This window comes from Furipterus horrens, unplaced genomic scaffold (assembly GCF_987537825.1).
Source record: "Furipterus horrens unplaced genomic scaffold, mFurHor1.1.pri manual_scaffold_5, whole genome shotgun sequence".
NCBI classification, from domain to species: domain Eukaryota; kingdom Metazoa; phylum Chordata; class Mammalia; order Chiroptera; family Furipteridae; genus Furipterus; species Furipterus horrens.
The window spans coordinates 172,535,915-172,543,466 of NW_028327175.1; the positions used below are offsets into that span (position 1 = coordinate 172,535,915).

The following is a 7,552-nucleotide window of genomic DNA, read 5'->3' on the forward strand; positions in this document are numbered from 1 at the left end:
GTCCCACTTTTATGATGTCCTTTAAACCTTATTAACTTTCAAAGGCTCCACCTCTAAATACCATCACATTGAGGCTTCAACACTTGAATTTTGGGGGGACACAAATATTCAGCTCAAAACACTACTGTAGCCTACTACCTCACTGAAATCATTCTGACCAAATCAAAGAGGAATGGTAAGAAAGGTATTCTTCTCTCTTAGAAACAACCCATGACATAACTGAATGAGAAAAACTAGAGTTCTGTATTAAGTTAGACTCCACTTGCATCTGAACTTCTTTTCCGTCAGAGAGGTCAGTTTGTCCCTTTGAGAGGCAGTGCTTTAAGATAGGCTGATCTCACTGGGGATGGCAGAACCTTTATGGTCAGCTATGACATGCTGGGAGGTATGCAGAGACAGAAAGGATGCTAAGTTCATAAATAATTTGGCCATCCAAAACCAGCTTGGCCCATTCTTACTCAGTTTGCTTTGCTTCAAGAGGCTTGATTCTATTTTTGCCCAGCACAGAAACTGGCCTCCAAAGTTACCTGCATATCCTGACATGAAGGGTTCTCACAGTCTAATGTGCATTCTAACAATTGATTCACAAAACCTTGGTGCTGCTTAACAGGACAAATGAATCATTTGCTTTCCAAATTACAGGGAGATTTGAGGTCACACAGCCTGGGTAGGCACAGAGCCTCTCCCTCAGTGACTTAGAGAAATGCAAACAAGAAGCCCCTGGTTTTGGAAACCATTTCCATGTGAGTGGTCAGTGCCATCATCCTCTTACAACACTCAGGGGACCAGGGTATTAGTGTGCCCAAGCCAGCATATGGTTCTCATTTTATTAACTTAATCACGAACTCCAACAAGCTGTTTTCAAGATAATTTGGGCCCCTGTGAATAGTCATCCATCCTCCCAGCCCCTGGGAGGCTCTGGAAGAGATGATGTATGCACATCTTCACCCAATGGACTCCAAAGAAATTTTGCCAATGTTTTTCATATTTGTAAAACCCCTCTGTAAATAACACCCAGGCTACACTGAGCAGATTGAAGCCAGGGAGCTCGGTTCCACATGACAGCTTTTCCACAGAGTTGTTAGTTTTGCAGTTGGAAAAGAAGAACCCCTGAACAAAAATTTCATAGCTGTTCTAACTTACACTTTTTAAATGGCTGTTTTATGGAACATTATTTTTTAAATATTTTTGAAAGATAAAGTGAATTCAGCTTCTCTATCTGGAGGCCTTCCTTTTTTATACTTGTCAGTGATGAGTTTTATAAAAAAAAAAAAAAAAGAATAAGAATAAAAGTAGGCTTTTCTTTACAAAATGTATGTGAAACTTGGTCTCTATTCAAGCAAACACCTCCCTCCCTAAACTCAATCTCTGTCTCTCCAGTCTTTCCAACCATGAAGATCAATATTTGCAGAAGATTCTTATTTTTTCTTTATTAAGCACCAGCTTAACACTGCAGAAAATTTCAAATTAGCTTATGACAATTCATTCTTTCTCCCCCTCCCCAAATTCTTGATAATGAACTTTTCAAGTAAAGACATGTTCTCTTCTCGCTTCGGTATAAAATTTTATGAAATAAAGGCAAAGAACTGTGTACATCTTGCTGTCAAATGCAGACCACGATTGTGGAAACAATGTCTGCCCAGGTTGCACTTACTGTCCAGGTACTGAAAGACTCTTGTTCATGAGTTGCCTCTTCACAAAGCAAGTTTACCACTTGCTGGGTTTATCGTTCTGAGGGTCAAAAACTTTCTCACAAAGTCACAGTCCAGTCTCTTGTCTTAGCTGCTCTAAATAGGCCCTCATCACTTCATCTTCCTGTTTTTTGCAAATTTGGCATAAATTGCACTAAGTGGAAAACCAGTCTCTCCAGGAATTGGAAAATTAGTGATTCCCAGTATATACATTTCTTTCTCACCTTGGCTTTTGGAAGTGCACTTCTGGATTTCTTTAGACACTCAGAAATGTAGAGCATTGTGTATATCAAGGTTCTAGCAGCTTCATTCTTAATTTCATAGTTTTGAAGAAGATATTGGCCTTGAAGTAATAGATGGCTTCATCCACAATATCTGTATCTTTTGTCTCTCTAAGGGCAGGTCCTTTGAACTGACTTCTGATAGGCAACAGTGCCATTTCTCCAATGAGTTTGGTGTCAGGGTCCATGAGAAAGGAGTGGTAAGCAGGCATCTTTGTGAGCCCCTGAGTTTCAACCCAGCTGAGGATCAGATTAGAGCAAAGTGCTTCCACCCCAGCAGCTTGGGCCAGGTAGAAGGAAGTAAGAAGATTCTTTAGCTAACAGTGTCCTGGGAAACATCTGGTCTGGAAAATGGTAAATATTTTGAGACATAGCATTAAGATCAAATAAGAGGGTTTATTCAAACTTCAAACGTGTTAGTGATTGATTCCTAAAAGTAAAATGGAAGGTCAATAAGGATATTTTAGTACACACAGGTAGAGGAGAATTTGGAATACAGAGAAAAAGAAAAAACTAATATGTATTAAACATCTACTTATGGAAATAAAGACCACCAAAGTGAGAAGAAGTAAAGGATATTTATTCAGAGCTCCTTAAAATAAAGGAGTCAACCACCATCACTTATGTTTGGTAAGCACTCGGAGGAAGGCTAATCAATGGGAAAGCTTTATAGCATAGGGAGTAGGACAAAGGGCAGGCCTTAGGTGTGCCTTGGTTGGAAGCTGTTGGTGTGGAAGTTGGAGATGGCTTACCAGAAGCAGGTGCATCCTATGTGATTGGTAAGAATTGTACTTGGCTTTTTTTGGTTAGTCTGAGTTAGAAACAGAGGCAAAAAATAGGAAAGCTGACAGTCATTATGCAAGACCTGAACTTACTGAACTGGTGGCTACAGTGGCTATGTGTTGGCTTCCTGTACTGTTTGCTGAAGAGATTGTGGGTCAAAGTTCTATCGTCTTATATTTAGTCCACTTGTCATGGCACGTCATGTCATGTCTGCTATCATAAACATTTTCTGTTTGTAGATATAATTTATCAGACCAAATACCATGTAGCATAATCTCACTTAATCTTGACAATAATCCTTTTAAAAATGACATTGTTTCACTGTCTCACAAAAGAACTAACTGAAGCAAGTTGTTCAAGGTTACAGATCTAACTAGAAAGTGGCAGGATTAAGTCTTGGATTTTGGGAAGTCTGACCCAAAAGATTACACTCTTTCTGTAATTTCATGCAATTTACTGTCTGAGGTAGAGATGTACAGTGTCAGAAACATCTGCAGGAATCAGGGAGATTGAACATATAACTAGTTTTCCTATTTCTGTAGTGTTTCATCCAGCCTGGCTTCAATATGGTATTTGCTTCCATCTGTTAATAATTGGAGACTGCTCCAAAGTTTACATTCAGATGTCAGATTGTAAATTATAGGGAATCTCTAGCCAAGTAAGATATGCCTATTATTGAGGTCATTATCTCAAAGATCATATGATTTTAAAATGTTTTCTGTTTTGAATTTAACTTTTATAAACTGAATTATACTTTAAGTTACACTAGAAGGAAACAATATTGAAAAATGGTGGTGTCTCTTACTCCAGATTAAGAAAATCTAAAGTGAAGTTCATGGGTGTTTTAATTGCATATATGAGGGACTTAGAGATATACCAAAAAAATATGTAAAATACCATAGTCATGAACATGTACCCATTTCTCCCCTGGGTAAAGGGTGAACACTTTTATAAGATTTTGATAAAGTTACTCTAGGAATTACCATACACATTCTATCAGACTCAGCTTCAGATTTATACTAGTTTACTTAAAGAAATATAAAGAAATGCTACTACTATATAGCTTTATTTCTTTTCCGCATCCTGTGGTATTATTTATATGTACATTATATCTTGAATATTACTAGTTGGCTTGGGCTGCCATAACAAAGTACCGTAGATTGGGTGGCTTAAACAACTGAATTTATTTGCTCACAGTTCTGGAGACTAAAAGCCTAAGGCTAGGTATCAGTGGTTTGATTTTCCCTGAGGCCTCTCTCTTTGATTTGCAGATGGTTGCCTTTTTTACTGTGTACTTACCTGGACTTCATTCTGTGCACACACTTCCCTGTGTCTCATTTTGTGTTCAACTATCTTCTTATAAGGACATCAGTCAAATTTATCTAGAACCCATTCTAATGGCCCCATTATAACTTAATTAACTTTCTAAATGTTCTACCCCCATTTAATTACTAATGATGTTGAACATCATTCAATATGCTTATTTTTCATTTATGAGGGAGGACCCAAAAAACAATTTATTTATTTAAAAATTGTGTATTATTTATTCTTACATGTTTAAACTTCAGTCATCTTCAAAATACACTCCATGTGATGCAGTGTGCCTATCCAGATGTTTTTTCCACTGCTCAAGACATTTTCTGAACTTGTCAATTTTGATGTCTTTTAGTGCTTCTGCTGTTTTTTGTTTCTCCTATTCCACATCGACAAAATGTTTTTCTTTGAGGATTTTTCATCCAGGGAAACAAAAATGTCACTCATGGTGAGATCAAGTGAATAGGGAGGGTGGAGGACAGGGGTCATGCCATTCTTGGTCAAAAGCTGCTGAAAACTCAGCGCAGTATGGGCAGGTGCAGTCATAAATCACCCATCATGAAATGGGCAAATGCGTTGAAAGAGTCTTCAAAAAAAATTTCACTGAACCTGAACACAGCCTCTCACAACAATGCAATCTGGTACACTGATACAGATAGGTTCCTATAACATTCACCTAATAGGGGAGGCCTATACTACAAGGGGCCTGACCTCCAGAAGATAATTTTAGTTTTCTTGGGTCGCACTTTGTATATACCTTTTTTGGTAAATGGTCTCTTCAAATATTGTGCCCATTTTTTTTAATTGGGTTGTTTTCTCATTTTTGAGATTTGATAATTCTGTATACATTCTGATATATGTTGCTAATATTTTTCTTAGTCTGTGGCTCATCCTTTTATTCTCTCTCTCTTTTTCTTTTTTTTTGAAAAGTCTTTAAAAGTACAACAGTTTTTAATTTTGATGACATTCATTTTATCTTTTTTAAAATAAATTTTTATTTTGGTGTTGTGTCTAAGAACATTTTGCCTACCCATAGTCATGAAGCTTTTTTCCTTTGTTTTCTTTTAAGGGTCTAATTGTGTTTGAACTCTTAATTTTTCTTCATTTGTCACTTTCTCAAGAAAGTCTTCTCTGACTGCCCAGACAAGATCAGATCCCTTTGTTATACATCTTTAGAGCATTTTATATAGTTTTCCATATTTAACCTAGCTTATAATTATACATATTATATGATTATTTGCTAAATGTCTGCCAATCATCTTGATTCTAAGTCAATAGGGTATATTCTTGCTTACCATTATATCCCTGAGTCTAGAACAGCTTACTTAATAAAAATTGAGTGAATGAATGAATGAATGAATGAATAGAAGAATAAGCTTAACAATTTCTCATGAAGAAATGAGGTCAAGCTGAAGTTATTAGCACATTTCTGCTCCAGGACCCATTCTAGAGGGAAAAAGTATAGGAATATCACAAAAGAAAAGAAAGAAGGCTAACATTATTTTAGGATCTATTTTCTCTGAGACACTTTTTGTAAAAAAAAAAAAAAAAAAAAAAAAATGCTCAAGGGTGTTAACCTTAACTTAGACCAAAGTCACTGCTCTAATAAACTGAGAAACTGGGACATAGCTTGGAGCCTGAATCCAAACTCAATGCTTTCTTCCTATTAGTGCAGCTGTCTTACCTCATCTACTCTTAAAATAAAGACTTCGTTATCCTTCAAAGCCTATGTAGTTGTCAGATGTACTGATCTGAAGGTCTATAGGATGCATTTTGAGAGGATTATGGATCATTTTTGTCTTTAGGTATTTTTTAAAGGACAATAAAACATCCTAATACAAAAAAATTTCATCCTTCCTTGCCTTATAAGAAGAATGCTGTTATAGTTACACTGAGTTATCTAATAATGAAAAAAATCTGCAAGTCATACCAAAAAATGAAAGAGCCTATAAAATTGGCTTCTAATGGTGGGAACATAGGCAAACTTTTAAACCCAATATAAATTAAATCAGTTTCCTATTTCATAGGATGGTTATAAGGAATGAGGTTATGGGACTTTCAGTAAGATGGCAGCACAGGTAGTCATGCCTTGCATTTTTGCACAACCACATAAAAATCACAGCTAAAATATAGAGCAACCATCACTCAGAACCATCAGAAATCAAGTTTAATGGAAGTCTGACAACTATGGAATTAAAGAAACCACATCCACCCAGACTTATAGGAGGGCTGAAGATGAGGAATGGGCTGGTACCACATCCATGTGTGGTGACTAAATATTTGAAAGGGATTACTCAGGAGCTAGGAGACCCAGCCCCACACCAGGCCCCCAAATCCAAGGTTTAAGTGTTAGGAAGATAAGACCCCATAACTTTGGGCTTTAAAAAACATCAGGAATTGAGTCAGTGGTAGAAACTCTGGAGTCCCAAGCAGTTCCCCTTAAAGAACCCACACATGGACTTACTCAGACTCTCTCCATCTGAGTTCCAGTTGGGGAACAGCCTTTTCCCAGACAGAAAGACAGACAGGGCCATTATCTCTTTTCTGAGCCTCCCCCATCAGATCCACAGAGTCATCAGGCAGGTGTAATGTAAGCTAACACTGTTTGTCCCACCCTGGAGATCCCCTGACACTCTGTTCCATCCACTGTGGGCCCACCCAAACTGTTAACCATAACTTTTCTATATGAATGGCTGGTCTTGGCTCATGCTTCATAACTTCCTAAATCCTATCAAATAAGCAACAGCAGGCCACAGAAAGCCCCCAGCCCCCATACCTCTTGCTAAGTGGTCCCAGGCCCAGCACTAGAAGCAGCAGCCTAGACTTATAACTTGGCTTCCCTTGGTAATCCCCAAGCCCAGCACAGGTAGCAGACATCTTACAGTGCTTTATAGCTCAGGAAGTGTGGCCAAGGGCAAAACACTGATAGGGGATGACCTTGGTTTGCACCACCCAGGAAACCCCAGAGCCTGTGAACACAGTGGACAGCTACAGACCATGTCAGAGTACCACCACTCTGTCCCTGCACAGTTGATCCTCCATGGAGGATGGAGGTTGGCAGTCAGTGATTACAGCCAGTCCTTGCAGCTGACAGGCCTGGATAAATCTTTCCCATTGACCTGCTTACAGCAATCAAGTCAAAAATACAAGAGGAGGGTGTACTCAGTCACACAAAGTGTATACATTGAGTACCCAGCTTGGGTGACAGGGGAGGTTGTGCCACTGGACCCTACAGGACACCTACTACATTAGGTCATACTACTAAGACACAGAGTCAGAGCAGCTCTACCCAATATACAGAAACAAATACAAGGAGGCTGCCAAAATCAAGAGACAAAGAAACATGGCCTAAATGAAAGAACAGATCAAAACTCTAGAAAAAGAACTAAGCAAAATGGAGATAAACAACCTATCAGATATAGAGTTCAAAACACTGGTTATAAGGATGCTCAAAGAACTTAGTGAAGACATCAACATAATAAA

At 38.2% G+C, this 7,552-nt stretch overlaps 1 pseudogene; it reads right to left on the reverse strand.

Annotated features, from left to right (window-relative positions):
* Positions 1-1,650: 1,650 nt before the first annotated feature.
* On the reverse strand, positions 1,651-2,184 carry LOC150010388 (actin-related protein 2/3 complex subunit 3 pseudogene; annotated as a pseudogene).
* Between the last annotated feature and the right edge of the window lie 5,368 nt (positions 2,185-7,552).